Source organism: Cebus imitator, unplaced genomic scaffold, assembly GCF_001604975.1.
Source record: "Cebus imitator isolate Cc_AM_T3 unplaced genomic scaffold, Cebus_imitator-1.0 Scaffold748, whole genome shotgun sequence".
NCBI classification, from domain to species: Eukaryota; Metazoa; Chordata; class Mammalia; order Primates; family Cebidae; genus Cebus; species Cebus imitator.
In genome coordinates this window covers 85,727-101,555 of record NW_016108063.1, presented here as the reverse complement: position 1 = coordinate 101,555, position 15,829 = coordinate 85,727, and the positions used below count along the sequence as shown (strand labels likewise).

At 42.7% G+C, this 15,829-nt stretch overlaps 1 long non-coding RNA gene across 2 annotated transcripts in view; it reads left to right on the top strand.

Annotated features, from left to right (window-relative positions):
• Positions 1 to 15,829, top strand: part of LOC108296851 — a 58,869-nt gene that overhangs the window by 23,883 nt on the left and 19,157 nt on the right. Inside the window, exons 5-6 of one of the 2 annotated variants that reach the window (XR_005198463.1) lie at positions 11,756 to 11,930; positions 12,595 to 12,970. This is a non-coding gene — a long non-coding RNA (uncharacterized LOC108296851). Of the gene's footprint in view, positions 1 to 11,755; positions 11,931 to 12,594; positions 12,971 to 15,829 lie in introns of those variants that run through there. The other variant, XR_001822009.2, reaches the window with a different exon arrangement.

Below are 15,829 nucleotides of genomic sequence, written 5' to 3'. Positions count from 1 at the left end.
GTTGGAAACCAAGAGGGATGGCTCCTGGTAAAAGGCTCATGGGGGTTTGTGCAGTATCAAAGCCAAATCCCAGAGTCAGTAGTTCTCAGCAGTCCACCACCCCTAGCCCCAGTTAGCCACTTGGCTTTTAATCTGAGACTAGCTTCAGAAAAGGCAATTAGGCTGGGCGCAGTGGCTCATGCCTGTAATCCCAGCACTTTGGGAGGCCAAAGTAAGCTGATCACTTGAGGTCAGGAGTTCAAGACTTGCTTGGCCAACATGGCAAAATCCCATCTTTACTAAACATGCAAAAATTAGCTGGGTGTGGTGGTGTAGCCTGTAATCCCAGCTGCTTGGGAGGCTGAGGTAGGAGAAGCACTTGAGCCCAGGAGTGCAGTGAGCTGATGTTGTACCACTGCACTCCAGCCTAGGCAACAGAACAAAACTCCATCTCAAAAACAAAAACAAAAAAAAAAAAAAAAAAAAAAAAAAAAAAAAAAAAAAAAAAAAAAAAAAAAAAAAAAAAAAAAAAAAAAAAAAAAAAAAACAAAAAAAAAAAAAAAAAAAAAAAAAAAAAAAAAAAAGAAAGAAAGAAAAAAAAGAAAAGAAAAAGCAACTGAAAAATCCCACGTGCCTTCTGCTGTATAGTCAGCCAGTGCCCTCCATCCTTTCCAATTCCTGGTGGCGACTTAGATTGGATTTCTGAAGTCAAACACCATTTCTTTTTAATAAAATTATTCTGGTGTTAATTAAGATGACTTGGCCATATTTGTAGAGTTAGTTCTCTTACCTTTTAAACTGCTGTCATCCAATCGGTGCCCGAAGCCCTTCAGCCTCCTCCAACAGCTGTTTTCCCCATCCCCCCAATCAGGGCACAGGCAGGTACCTGAGTGCTTCCAAGGGACTTCTTGTGGAAGCACTGGCCGAGGCCCTTCTGCAACATTTGTCCTTAGTGGCAGAGAGTTGCCAATTACCCACGTCATCTGCTTTGGGAATCCAGTCCAAACATCGTCTGCTGAAAGTAAGCTAAATTATACATTTTATTTTCCCCCTGCTGATTGTGGATAAGAGATCAGAGCATTTCTAAAATATACGGCTCTTTTCCAGGGGAGGAGTGAGAATCCTGACAATTATAAAGAATAACAGGGGCCAACCATTGCAATGTTCTTCCTACGATATACAGCAGCAAATCTTTATGCTCCTCACAAACAAGAGTTATTGTCTTGGTCAGAGTGGATAGTGGGAGGTGAAAATGGCTTCATGATGAATTTTGATTCTACTTTATTCTCTGCTTGCTTGTGATTTCAACTCCCACCAGTGTTTTCTGGTAAGCTAATGCTGAATTGTAGCATTCTTTTCTTAGCAAGGTCTCTTGACAGCTAAAACGAAGGTAATAATAATGAGGGGTGCAGGAGGAGGAAATGGATCTTTAAAGAGTTTTTATGTTGTGATAGATGGAGAAAGCAGGGCATGGGGTCAGCTCTGCAGGAAGCCCAGGGATAGGGCTAGGTAATAGAACTGACAATTTAAAAATCTATTCTGCACATTAACAAAAGGTAATCATCAAAATGCTTTCCTAATAGTCTCTCAGGAGCAAGACAGGATTCTGCCTGTTTTTCAGGGAACTAGCAAGGTGGCTCTGCCGGAACAACACTTCCGGGTTAGAACATGAGCACAAGGGGAAGAGACGAGGACATTAATGATGGAATAGAACAAAAAAAAATCCCCCTCTTTTCATTTCTCATCTGGTTGATGTGGTTGAGAAAGGTGCTCTCTGGTGAGGGGTAGCTAAGGAAGGCACGAGACACTTTGCCAGGATTTGAGAGGCTCTAGTGTTTTCCTTCCCAGAAAGACGCCCATCCCCAGCTACCTACTGGGGTACACTTCTCACTGTAATAGCCCTTTGGCTTGAAGCCATCATCTCTAGGAGAGTCTTGCTAAATGATGCATAGGGATAATGGTACCCTACCACATGACCACATCTACCTGGATTCACCCTGCGGGCTTTCTAAAGCTAGGGCCCTGTTTCTCTTTCCACTTTCAGCACCTCTCTTTGTTACCTCTCATTTTGACTGCTCCACACCTTCCCACCAGCTTTTCAAACCTGAGTTTTGTGTTCCCAGTCCAGGTCCCCTATAAGCACCATATCCAATCAGATTCCTCTTCTGTCCAGAAACCTTCTGTGACTCCTCCACTGTTTACAAAAGAGTGTCCACATGTTCTTAACCTGTGCCTGGGTGAAGCCTCACAGTGGTGCTCTGCAGCTGCCTTGCTCTCTGCGGGGGAGAAGGTCACGCAGCCTCTGGTTCAGCTGCAGAGCAAGGGCGTTTTCGAGGAGATGCATCCCTGTGTGTGAGAAGATGGTGAGGCTGCAGACACCAGAGAGCTTCTTTCATTTTCTCATGTTACCGTCTTTAGATTTGTTGAAACATCAGTTTTCATGAACACACCCCAGTTTCTCTATGTATTTACCCATTTCTGTCTAAATTCCTGAGAGGGACAGGAAGAGCATGTGCAAACACATCACACTGACTCTTTTTCTATCACTGTTTGATGTTCCTCTCTGTAAAACAGGGAAAACAATACTTAGCTCAGTGGCTGGCTATGAGGAAACGTACATGAAAGTGACTGTCAGATCTGTGTCCGACACTGCGGTACAATTCCTCTCCCCCATCTCACGGGTGTTTCTTCATCTCTGTGTGGGCAGCCGCAACCAGAAGGGCGCCTTGCATATTGGAAGCTCTCATTTCTCTGCTTGAGGCCAAATTGTGGTAAAATTTCAGCCCAGCAATCTTCCTGGAGGATCTACCTGCCTCGTTTCCAGTGGTATCTCCTGCCCACATGCCACCCGACTCTTGGCTTTTCCCCTTAGTTGTTTTTGTTTTCAGGGTTTGTAGCCTCTTAGGCCTGGAAGAGTTTTGAAAGATTCTTGTGATCTGTCACAATGGTAAGAAAATCAGTCCTGTTTTTCATGCCTTCTTCAATAAAGGAGATTCCCATCCATTCAGTGGCACTCCTCACTTCCTAACAATGAAGAGTTTTGTTCCTCTAAATCTGTATGGATTCTAGTCCTAGCTCCTCCTCTCACCTTGGCTGTGTAACCTTACAGAAATCAGTTAACTCTCCCAAGCTATGGTGGTCTCACTTGTAAAGGCTTGGAGAAAGAGGGTGAGAACATACCCAATCCCCGCTTTCCAAGCCTGGGTTTATTTGTTCTCCTGTCTGGACCTCCGTGGAGATTAACAGCACTCTGACAACATTCTTTCTGTAAAATGACTCTACCCGGCAACACTTCATAGAGGTAGAATGGGCAGCAGCCCCGCTACCGGGTGATGAAATACATCTCCAAATGGCATTCAATCGTTATGACGGAGGTCGCTGGTGCCACTGTCTGGGGAATGGGCTGCAGCAAGCACAGGTCACCCCCGGGCTATTTTCTCCCTGTCTCTTGTGGCCTTGTTTTAACACTCAGGATCTTTGATGTCTTTCACCTATATCAACATAGAACACAGAATGTGGAACAGCAACAAGAAACACTGAGGAAGCATCGTCTTGGGAGAAGAAAGAGCATCCTCAACCTCTTCTCCCTCCCCTCCCCATGGTGCCTCTGGATGGGACTGGATGCTTCCTTTGCTTCTGGTCCACCCATGTCTTTCATGACGCTCTCAGATCCAAGCTGACCCCTTTCATCTCCACACTGTGGGTGAATTGTGTAGCTTTGACGTTTGGGCAGTGGTCTCATATATAATTCCTTTTTCTTATTTTTGGTTACTCTTCTAACTCTTTGAAAAGTTTTTCATGCCCCTTCTGGTCTGGGAAACGTTGAATGGATAGAGATGTCACTATACTAAGAGGATACTGATTCCTTTCATGCATTTTGCTGTAGGATATTGTCTTTCCCTGAGGTCCCTCTACAAGAACACAGAAAACAATGCATCTCTGGCGGCTTTGCAGTCTGGCTGGTTTCTGCCTCATTAACACAGAATGGTCTGCTCTCTCAATGGCCATAGCCAGCCAGTCTGCCATCCTTCACTGGTTTCTTAGGAGTGGGGGAGAGATGCTGCAGCAATTTAATTTCATCTCTGCTCCCCAACTGGAAAGGGCAGATGGCTGGCTCTGGGAGGCAGTGGATTGAAACGAAGTCTTTTGCAGTGCTCTATGTTCAAGGTTCATCTTGGCCAAGGATGTAGTGCAAAGAATGCAGTCTTAGAACGGGCGTGGTGTCTCACACCTGTAATTCTAGCACTTTGGGAGGCTGAGGCAGGTAGATTACGTGAGGTCAGGGGTTTGAGACCAGCCTGGCTAACATAGCAAATCCCCATTTCTTCTAAAAATATCCAAAAAATTAGCCAGGCATTGGGGCACATGCCTGCATGTCCCAGCTATTTGGGAGGCTGAGGCAGGAGAATCGTTTAACCTGGCAGGTGGAGGTTGCAGTGAGCCTAGATCACGCCACTGCACTCCAGCCTGAGGAACAAGAGTGAAACTCCATCTCAAAAAAAGAGAACGACGTCTTAATCAAAGTGAAAGCCATAGGTGATAAGGGCTCCCTGCCTCCACTCAACTCCACCTTCCTCTGCCTTCAGCTCTAGCCTTACCATGAGCAGAGCTCTTCCTCTGCTGAGAAACCAAGAAGCTGGATTTCCTGCTGGATCCCTCCTGCCTGGTTGAGTTTGGGTGGTAATCCCAGTTTAATTAATGCTTCATCACCATCATGGCAAATGATCTTCAGTTGCTTCTTAGGTCCATCTATTGGAAGTTGTTTTACCTTAGGCTCTTAAGCTACTTCAGTAAGAGATTGAAAGGAGATTAAACCAAGCAAAATTGCTTCATAAATAATAATAATAGCCAGCATTGACTGAGTACTCTCATCGTGTCAGATATTGCACATGCATTCTTACTGCATCTCATCCTCACTGCAACCTTTTGAGATAGAGGGGAGTTTTTCCATCTTAGAGATGAGGAAACTGAGGCTCAGGGGAGGTCCAATAACTTTGTCAATGTCATAGAGCTAGAAAGCAATAAAAGCAGAATTCAAACCCAAGTTGATCAGCTTCTGGAGTCCATGCTCCCATCCATGTCTCACTGTCCCCTGAGAAGAAGTAGATGGAATATGGTCTTGTTTTCTCAAATTGTCCAACAACATTGTCTTATTCTGCAGCTTTATTCTGGTCTGTCTGTAAGCACGTTATTTACTCACTCTGAATGTCCCCATGTAGGGCGATTGAGATGAAATGAGATCATGGGTACTGAGTGATTTGTGTTGTGTCAGAAAGTTTTGGTTACATTTCTCAAGAGAAGTCTTTACATGGACACTTGGCTTTTATTTGTAAAGAGACATTTGGATGCACTCATTCTGCAAAAGATCCCTTTTGTAGGTCATTTTATCAAATGTAAAGAATGACCTTGCTAGTGGATGATATAGTCAGTTAAGTGAGCTGTTTCCTTGCAAAGATTTATGTGTTTGCAGTCAAGGCGAGGCCACCCAGCTTGATCAGCCCAGAGGTAGAGAAACAACTGGAGAGGCCAGACGTGGCGTAGCGTGAGGTTGGGTGAGCAGCTTCATGTTTACCTCCTTCAGTTGAGCTGTGTTCCCTTCCTGTTGAAGGCCATGCAGGAGATTAAGAATCTTGTTTCATTTCTACCTATTATACACCTAGGAGCAAATTGAAGCCTTTGTGGTTAGAGGCTATTGAAATCCTGGGGCTTCCTTATTCAATTGGATTTTTCCTCCTGGCTTTTGTGGGGCTTAAGAGAGGCTTGAGAAATCACGCAGTATAATTGGATGATTGGGGTACTTTAATTAAGGCAGCAAGATGCAACGTGAAGCACATTTCAGGTTGATTGTAGCATGGCTAGGCGGTTGTCTGCTGAATAAAGCTAGAAGGAGAGGCTCGTTTTAGAGAACCACAAGGTAAAATTGCCGTCTATAGATTGGTCTGCACTGCTAGGACTATGGGGTCAAATTTGTTTAGAAAAACTAGTGAGATCCCTGAATGATAATCCCTTAATCTAACTGCATGTGGGTTGTGTTTTAATGAATAATGATGACCAGTTTCCTCGCAGTGCAGGAAATGTTCATTGCGTGGAATTAAATCATCTCTTGGTAAATTTTAAATCGGGCTGGTTTCCTTCCATCCCTCACAGCTATCCTCTCTAATCATGCAGTTTGTGCCTAGTTGAATACTTAACTAATTTTACTACTAGATTCGTCAGAGCACAATTTAGGAAGTAGGAAGAGAAATATCCTGAAAACCTGACATATGCCTAGCTCAGATGTAAATTACTTTGAGATTACTTGGCATTTTGGAAAATGTGCTACAATTGCATTTGAAAACTAACTGTTTAAAGACAAAGTTTTTCTTACTTTTTAAAAACAAAGGTTCATGAAACTTGGGAGTATAGATAATGATAAGATGTAAGCATGGCTGGAGTGGAAGCAGGTGCCATTTTGTCTTAATGGTAGCTGTGCATCTGATGGCACCCAATGGTAAGCTTTCTAAGAATTGCTATTCACAAGAACGTATCAAAAGATGCTTTGTTGTATGCTCCTAATTCACATGTCTGGGTTGCTCTTGTCTCACTGGTAACACTTGGGATCATTTCCTTCCCTAGAAGCTTACCTGTCCCAGGTAGTGTCTACTCAGGTAATGTGAGGACATAACAACAGCGACCTACTACACAGCTATCTCTTCTAAGACTTTCAGGAGACAGGTGGTTTGATGAGACAAATACAGCATTATCATTTCGTGTGTGTGTGTGTGTGTGTGTGTGTGTGTGTGTGTGTGTGTGTATCAACGAGTCAGCCAGCCAGGACATACTTCTAGAGGTGTAGTTAATAAACAGCATGCTCAATCTCACCATTGATTTCTTGATTTTTTTTCCCATGGCCTTCCCTGAGTTATCCAGCTCACAGCATAGTCTTGTGTCCTGTAACTCTGGTCACTCAGGTACCGTTTACCATCTCAACGCCACCTCTTGGAAGTACTGATCTACACCCCCTTTTCTCAGATCTGACCATTGTATTTCTTTAACCAGATTGTGAGCTCCTTGAGAGCAGTCACTGTGTGGGGGATGGCTTCTTTGTTCCTCATAATGTCCAGGACAGAGATCCATAAATACACCATGTGCTTGGCTTGCCAACCTCACTATTAAGAGAAAAAAGCAACTTCCTTCATTTGTCTTGTATTTACCTGAAAGTGAGACTTCTGTTCACCTCCTGAAATTGTATCTGGCTTCTCAATACAAATATTGTTGATCTTTGGGCTATCCCTTGATCTGAGGCAGCCACCAGCCTTCGTCAGAAACTATGAATGGCCTTAGAATAGGATTATGTGACTGCTTCTGTTCACTTCTTGGCAAATTCAGTCAGCTATGAAGGTGAGGAGAAGTCTGCAGAAATCCAGCTTTACGGCTTATTTCACTTAGCATAGTATCCTCAAGGTTCATCCATGTTGTAGCATGTGTCAGGATTTACCTCCTTTATAAAGTTGAATATATATGTATTATACTTTTAATGTATGTTTCATGTTCTGTTTCCCTCACCACCGCTCCACAGTTTCAAACAGATAGTTTTACCTTTTGTTATTTGTCGTTATCTCAGGGATTTTTGCAGGACTAAAAGAAGAACCAGTTGAAAATAATTATGTCTGCATTTTTTTTAAAAAAGATAGACTGGATAAAGAAAATGTAGCACATATACACCCTGGAATACTATGTAGCCATGAAAAAGAATGAGTTCATGTCCTTTGCAGGGACATGAATGAAGCTGGAAACCATCATTCCCAGCAAACTAACACAGGAACAGAAAAGCAAACACTGCATGTTCTCACTCATAAGTGGGAGTTGAACAATGAAAACACATGGACACAGAGAGGGGAACATCATACACCGTGGCCTGTCAAGGGGTGGGGGGCTAGGGGAGGGATAGCATTAGGAGAAATACTTAATGTAGGTGACAGGTTGATGGGTGCAGCAAACCAGCATGGCACGTGAATACCTATGTAACAAACCTGCACATTCTGCACATGTACCCCAGAACTTAAAGTATAATAATAAAAAAAATCTAAGCCAAAAAAAAAAAAGAAATCCAGCCTTAATTCTATGTCATAGGGAGGTACAAGCAGAATAATTCTCTCACCTACAAAGCTACTTACTGCCCAGAGATTGAACATTACTTCTGATTTGTGAGGGGAGAGAGAAGACTGAGTCCGTGATGCATATGGTATCTTATAAATGCTGACTTTTTTTTCTTTTGCCATTTGAGCTAAATTTTAAACTGATTTTCTAGCAAGAATATTGAAAGCAGTTTCTTATGAAACAGTTCAGTTTTCTTAGGAAGTTTGCAGAAAACCCTAGGACATGTGATGCTGTTATCTTTTGGGAAATCGTACTAAGTCATAAGAATTATCTAAGGAATCCATAAATGTGATGTTATTCAGAACATGAACATTGTTCATATTTAAATTTGGTCTTCAAATTACAATGCTCAATAATGTAGACGAAAATATAAAAGGAGCAGTAGTGGAGGTGGAATTAGGAAGTGGATTGGAAGCCATTGTCAGATGCTGTGCCCAGGGACATCCTCTCAATATGCACCACCTCCAACCAGCTGGCCCCAATTTTGCTCAGCTCCTTCCTTAGCAAGGTAACACAGCAGTGCGGTCCCTAAATGACTCAATGGAGGAACAAAATTGACAAAAGAAACTTATACTTTCTTTAGTGTTCCCTAGTATCACTTCTTGACTATTTTCCAGTTATTTCTTTGGACTCCATTTCTTCAGAATATTAATGTTTAAATTGAAATTCTCTAGGCTGGGTATATCCGTTAGCTATCAGTATGAAACCAATCAAGTATTAACTCACTATGCTGTGGCCAGATGGGTGACTCCTCTGGTCTTGACTGGGCTTGCTCATGCATTTTTGGTCAGCTGTGGGTTAGGCAGGTGACTGCTGACATTGGCGGGGGTTTCTCAAGTATTGGGGGTCAGCTGGCTGTTGGGAGGCCTAGGAGGGCCTTGGGTCTTCTCTAAATCCAGTGAATCCAGCTTGCTTACATTGCAGTGGCGGTGCTCCAGGAGAGAGAGCGGCAGCATGCCAGGTCTCCCGCAGCTTAGGCCCAGGAATGGGAGCACAGTTTCTACACATTCTGTTGGCTACGGGAAGCCACGTGGCCATCCCAGATTCAAAGGATGGGCTGAAATACTCTACTTCTTGAGGGGAGGAGCCACAGATCACATTGCGCAAGCCATCCATACAAGGGATAAAAAATTGGGGACTTGGTTTTTGTTTGCAGTTTATCACACTGGAAGAATTTTATACATATACTCAGGTACAAACAAAAAGCTTGTTTTAGCTGCTGGAATGTATTCTAGAAGCAATGATCAGAGTGACAAGACAAGGGGTCAGAAGGTAAACGATGATGCTTTCCCTGCACTCTAATTTTAGGCATCTCAGGGTTCAACCTTGGTTATTTTGCTATTGTTATTCTCTCCCTTCTTATTTGGCCACATTTTCAAAGAACTAGGATTTTCAGACGCCTGAGATCACTTAAGATACAGATTTAAGTCCTGTGTGTTTGGAATCTTTGTACTGAGGAACTGAGTACTTTTGACTGTAATAGTTATTTTTCTAAAATGTTCATACTCACTATTTCTTTGTGGCATTTGAGAAAGTCCTGCCTTCTAATTTAGGATCATTAAATTAAAAAAAAATTGAAGCGCTCTTCCCCACCCCTCTCCCGAAATTATTTTCTGGCAATATTTGTGGAGCTAGAACGTCCACCTCCTGTGAAAGTCTTGAGACTCCAGACCTGGAGCTGCCAGTTCAGGAGCAGGGGTGGATAAGGTCTGCGTGAACTGGCGGACATCACCTGGGCGGCAGTAGGAAGTGGTGTTGGGTCCTGTGGTAGACCAGCCATTCTTTACATTTACATTTGCTACCTGTTAACACCAGCTGGGGAGGTTTTTGTTTTTGTTTTTCCAGTCTGCATTCTAGACTAATTAAAACAAAATTCCTGGAAGCAGAATTCAGGTATTAGTATTTTATTTTATTTTTTAAGTTTCTTAGGCAGTTTCAATATGCAGCCAAATTTAGGAACAAGTGAATTAAGCCAGGATTTCTCAGTTTTTAATGTGCAGACAAATGACTTGGGGGCCTTGTGAAAAGACAGATTCTGACTCATCCTGTCTGTGGTAGGCCTGAGATTCTGCATTTTAAGTAAGTTCCTGAGTGCTGCTGATGCTGCTGGTCCTCAGTCCACAGTGTGACTAACAGGATGGAAAGCAGAGATTGCAAGCAGCCTGCAAACATTTTTGCGGTGGGGAGGGGGCTGGTCTACTGCGTTTTTAAACATAATTTGAATCGACAATTCAAAATTAAGAGATTTCTCATAAAAATCATCATTTCTGGTTTCTCTTGAAAAAATGAAACCACCTACAATCCCCAGCTCTGCCTTTCCACACAGACGTGCTAAAGAGTGACTGCCCCACAGGAGGGGGTGCGGGTGACTCACCAGGGCAGGCTCTGAAATGCCTTTCCCTGCATTTGTTTATGAATAGGATGAAACTGTCTTTCATTTTTTCCATATGGACTGGCAAGTCGACTTACAATGCACAAGTGTACATGTGCGTCCACAGCAAAACCACAAAGGCAAAACACCAGATGTTAAAGTGCAAGAGGCAAAAGGAGAAGGGAAAGAATAACGAGTCTTTAAAAGTTAGATATGTGTATCAGTAAGGAAGCTTCTGGTCATATCAGAAGCTTGCTTGAGCTGTTTTAAGGAAAAAAATAAGTGAGGGAGAGGCGGGGCGCTGTGGCTTATGCCTGTAATACCAGCACTTTGGGAGGCTGAGGCGGGTGGATCACTTAAGGTCAGGAGTTCGAGACCAGCCTGGCCAACCTGGTGAAACCCTGTCTCCACTAAAATTACAAAAAATTGGCCAGGCATGGTGGGGCATGCCTGTAGTCCCAACTACCCAAGAGGCTGAGGCAGGAGAATGGCTTGAACCTGGCAGGTGGAGGCTACCGTGAGCTGAGATGGCACCATTGCAATCCAACTCCAATCTGGGTGACAGAGTGAGACCCTGTCTCAAAAACCAAAAACAAAATAAGTGAGGGAGAGTTGTAAGCATAGAAGGGTACTCATGTACCCGTGATGCAGGAAGGCTTTCTGGGAAGAATGGAACCAGGGAAGGGCCTGGCTGTCAGCAAGAGGGACCCTTGCTTTGCTTTCATGTCACCCCTCTCTGCCCATCCTCCTCCTCCTGTGCCTCTGCTTCCTTTGTTCTCCAGTCCATACAGTAGTAAACACAGCCACCAGCAGGACCTGTGTTTACATACCAGGGGTCTTGCTATGCATTCCCAATCCATACTCCCGAGGAAGAGATTCTAATGGCTCAGCCTGGTAGAGGGGCTTATGCTCTTGGGGGCATCGCTGTTAACTGGGAGAACTAGAGGGCCGAAGCTTCTGCTATGCTAAGGAAACTTATGGAATTAAGCATAAACATTGAGCCATCCTATGTGGAGAGAACAAATGCTCTGAAATTCTAGAATGGCCCCAGTCCATTCCAGGGGCAGGAAACAGACTACAAGGTGTCTGGACTCCTTTGCTCCTATGGGATCTTTGCCTTTTGAAGGAGAATCTGCTATTTCTCAATAACATTTTTTAAAATAATAATTATTTTTAAATATTTAAGTATTTTTTCCTTGATTATAATAATGTCTGAAGATGCAGCAAGACCAGCAGTGCTTCACTGATTTTTTTCCTTTCCAAAAGACAGTACAAAGCATGATAATCACATGAAGGCATCAGCTCCTGACAGCCCGCTACAGGCCGGCTTTCACGTTGTGGGTGGCATTAGGTAGATAGCCCACAGAGACAATGGATCTGAGGTCAGGAGAACACAGCCAAGGCTACACAAAACAGAGAAGATTCTGCTGACTTTCAAAAGGTAGGAAACTGGGTTAAATGTGAAAATGGGAAGAGAGAAGAGGAAGATATTCATAAGCCAGGTTATTGAAAAAGAATGGTTCATAAGAGTGTGCACTTACTCCTCTATAATGAGGTCTGGGATTATCTGTAAAAACATTTAGCTCTGATTGTTTTAAAGAGAAGAGATAAAATGTTTAATATGTGGCACCCTGGTGTGTGCCTTTTTGAGTGTGTATTTTAAATGATCATCCTAACAAAACACCTTTAATGCACAATGGATCAAATTATACAGCTTCCCATCAGAGAGTGCAAGTGAGAACAAAGCCACAGATGTTGCACATTCAGGCGATGAGGTGAGAGCAGATTTGAGGATAAGAGGAACTGAAGTGCCTCACATAAGCCTGTATGAATGCTCCCATCTGGTCCTAGGACTCAACTATCTGATGTTGACAAAGATGCTTCATAATACATAAGGCCAAATGCTAAGTCTAATAATTAAACATATTCCCTAGGGCTCTTCCTTGAGATCTGAGAAAATGTGATTATACTAAAAATTATATCATATATAGGAGGAAATGGCTAAGTAACTCACCCCACTTGTCCTGGGGTGTGATCTTCAGTTAAACTCGTCAGAGATCCTAAATGTTATGTTTGGTCTTTCTCTGGATCTATTAAATCTATAGGTGCTGGCAATTCTCCCCGGAAAATGAAAAATGGCCCATTCTTCCAGATACTCTCAAGTGTGATTGTTAAAAGGCCTGGCGGATTCACACAGAGACAGACAAGGAAACTTCTGGGCTCCTTTCTCTCACCCCTCCCTTCCTCTCTCTTACTGTGAAATCAGTCTGTTGGAACAATGCTTTAAAATACATCTGAGTGGTATCAGAGCAAGTATTCATTTGTACTGAGGCATGGCTTTTATCTGTAAGGAAGGCTATTTGAAAAACCAGGCCTTGCTTGGTGAGGGCTCTGAGGTGAGAGCAAAAAAAGGACCAGCTACCTTTTATCACCTGGGCTGGCTTGGCTGGCTCGGCTGGCTCCTTTCCCAGAGCCCATGCATGAGGCACTCTGCTGTATTTACCCTCAACTCCCGTTCCAACGGGTGGAGCTGGCCTCTACTTAGGATGACTGAACTAACATTTGCATTAAACACTTTCCAGCTGCTCCTCCAATTTCTGCCTTCACTCCTGGAGATAGATTTTCTTTTCCTTCCTTTCCTTCCTTCCTTCCTTTCCTCTCCCTCTCTCTTTCTCTCTTTCTTTCTTTCATTGAGTCTCACTCTATTGCCCATGCCAGAGTGCAATGGTGTGATCTTGGGCCTCTGCAACCTCCACCTCCCAGGTTCAAGCAATTCTCTTACCTCAGCCTCCAGAGTAGCTGGGATTACAGGTGTCACCACACCCAGCTAATTTTTGTATTTTTAGTAGATACAGGGTTTCGCCATGTTAGCCAGGCTGGTCTCAAACTCCTGACCTCAGGTGATCTGCCCACCTCAGCTTCCCAAAGTGCTTGGATTACGGGTATGGGCCACCCCCCTACCTCCCCAGGCCCACTCCTGGAGATTTCTGAATCTGTCAAGGAAGAGAAAAACCTCCACCTTTTCCAGACTGGAAATAGGTCTTTCCACCCTTCTACAGAAATCAAGGGATAGAGAGACAATTTGAATTGTGATCTCTCTTCATTAACGCCTTCTTCAATTGTTCATAAACTTCAGGATTCTTTTGATTTTTGAAGTAGTGAAGGCTTTAAAAATGGATATAAAATTTTAAAAAAGGATCTAAAAATATTCTTTTTATGCAAACGTTGGTGTATATCACCCACATGCTCCATCTGAAGAAAATAGTTAAGAAATCACTAACCCACCCCCCCTCCACAAAGAATACAGAACTCAAGTTGCGGGAAATCAGAAAAATGAGGCGAATAACAAAATCCCTATGGTTGGATGTGGAGAGGCTGCTGTCATGAAACATAAGCAAGCAAAGGCAAAAATCCTTGAAATAGAAGGGATGTGGGAGATTCTAGTAAGTATTCAGCAAATTTATGAACTGGGAGGTGGGGACACAGGTGAAGCCAAAAGTTTCCAAAGTCTTAAAGTGCTAGAAACTCCGAAGTAGTGTATGAAGAGGAGAGAAGATGAATAAGCGTAGCAAAGATGCCACTTCACTGTGGCCACACAGAAATCATGTGTGCCATGGGGCTGCTAAAATAGCCCTATTAAAATTAACATGGGTTTTAGGGGAAAAAGCACTAACAACACAAAAAGCCACTGATAAAGGCTACAATTTGTGGATAAGTCAAATCTGTGTGCACCAAAAACAATAGCAGCTAAATATGTAAAGCAAGGGAGAATTGATACAAATGTAATTAAATGGGCTTCTCAAGGACCTTCTCTCAAAAGTACAAAGATGTCTTTTAAAAAAGAAACTCAACTGGGCGCAGTGGCTCATTCCAGTAATGCCAGCACTTTGGGAGGCTGAGGTGGGTGGATCACTTGAGGTCAGGAGTTTGAGACCAGCCTAGCCAACATGATGAAACGCCATCTCTACGAAAAATATAAAAATGAGCCAGGTGTGGTGGCGCATGCCTGTAGTCCCAGCTACTGGGGAGACTGAGGCAGGAGAATCGCTTGAACCCGGCAGGTGGAGGTCACAGTAGGCCAAGATTGTGCCACTACACTCCAGCCTGGGCAACTGAGTGAGAGTCTGTCTCATAGATAAATAAATAAACTCTAATTTTAGCATAGTTTTAGATAAAAGAACAATTGCAAAGATAGTACATAGACCCCATAGGCAGTTCCTGCTATTGTTAACATCTTAACAATAGGATGGTATATTTATTGTGATAAATGAGCCAATGTTGATAGATTATTATTAAGTAAATATTTACTTTATTCACATTTCCTTACTTTTTCTATTGCACGATCCCATCAGGATTTCACAATCCCACATCATATTAAGTCATCAGGTCTCCTCAGTCTCCTCTTAACTGTGACTGTTTCTCAGACTTTCCTTGTTTTTGGTGACCTTGACAGTTGTTGATTTTTTGGTGATAGCTTTATTGAGATATAATTCACATGCCATGCAATTCATCCATTTGAAGTGTACAGTTCAATGTTTTTTAGTATTCACGGAGTTGTGAAACAATCATCACAATCAATTTAAAAACGCTTAAATCACCCTAGAAAGAAACCATGTACCCTTTATCACCCTCCACTCACCTCATCCCCTCAGCTTTGGCAACAACTAATTTACTTTCCATCTCTATAGGTTTGCCTAAATTGGATATTTTAAATACATAAAATAAATAATATGATATGTGGCCTTTTGTAACTGGATTTTTTTCACTTAGCATAATGGTTTCAAGACGCATTCATAAAACAGCAGGTATCATAGTTCAATCCTTTTGATGGCCAAATAAGTTTCTAATGTATATATATATATATATTATATTTTGTTTATCCATTCATCAGTTGATAGACATTTGCATGATTTTCACATTTTGATTATTAGGAATAATCAGGCTCGTTTCTTTCAACAATGTTGTCTAGCTTTTAGTGTACAAATCTTACATTTCTTTTGTTTGATTTATTTCTAAGTACCTTATTCTTTTTTATGCTATTGTAAATGGAATTGCTTTTCTTAATTTCATTTTCAAATTTCTCATTGAAAGAGCATAGGCCAGGCATGGTGGCTCCCACCTGTAATCCCAGAACTTTGGGAGACCCAGGTGGGTGGATCACCTGAGGTCAGGAGTTTGATACCAGCCTGGCCAACATGGCAAAATCCCATCTCTACTGAAAAACAAAATAATTAGCCAGGCATGGTGGCGCATGCCTGTAATCTCAGCTGCTTGGGAGGCTGAGACAGGAGAATTGCTTGAACCCAGGAGGTGGAGGTTGCAGCAAGCTGCACTTCAGCC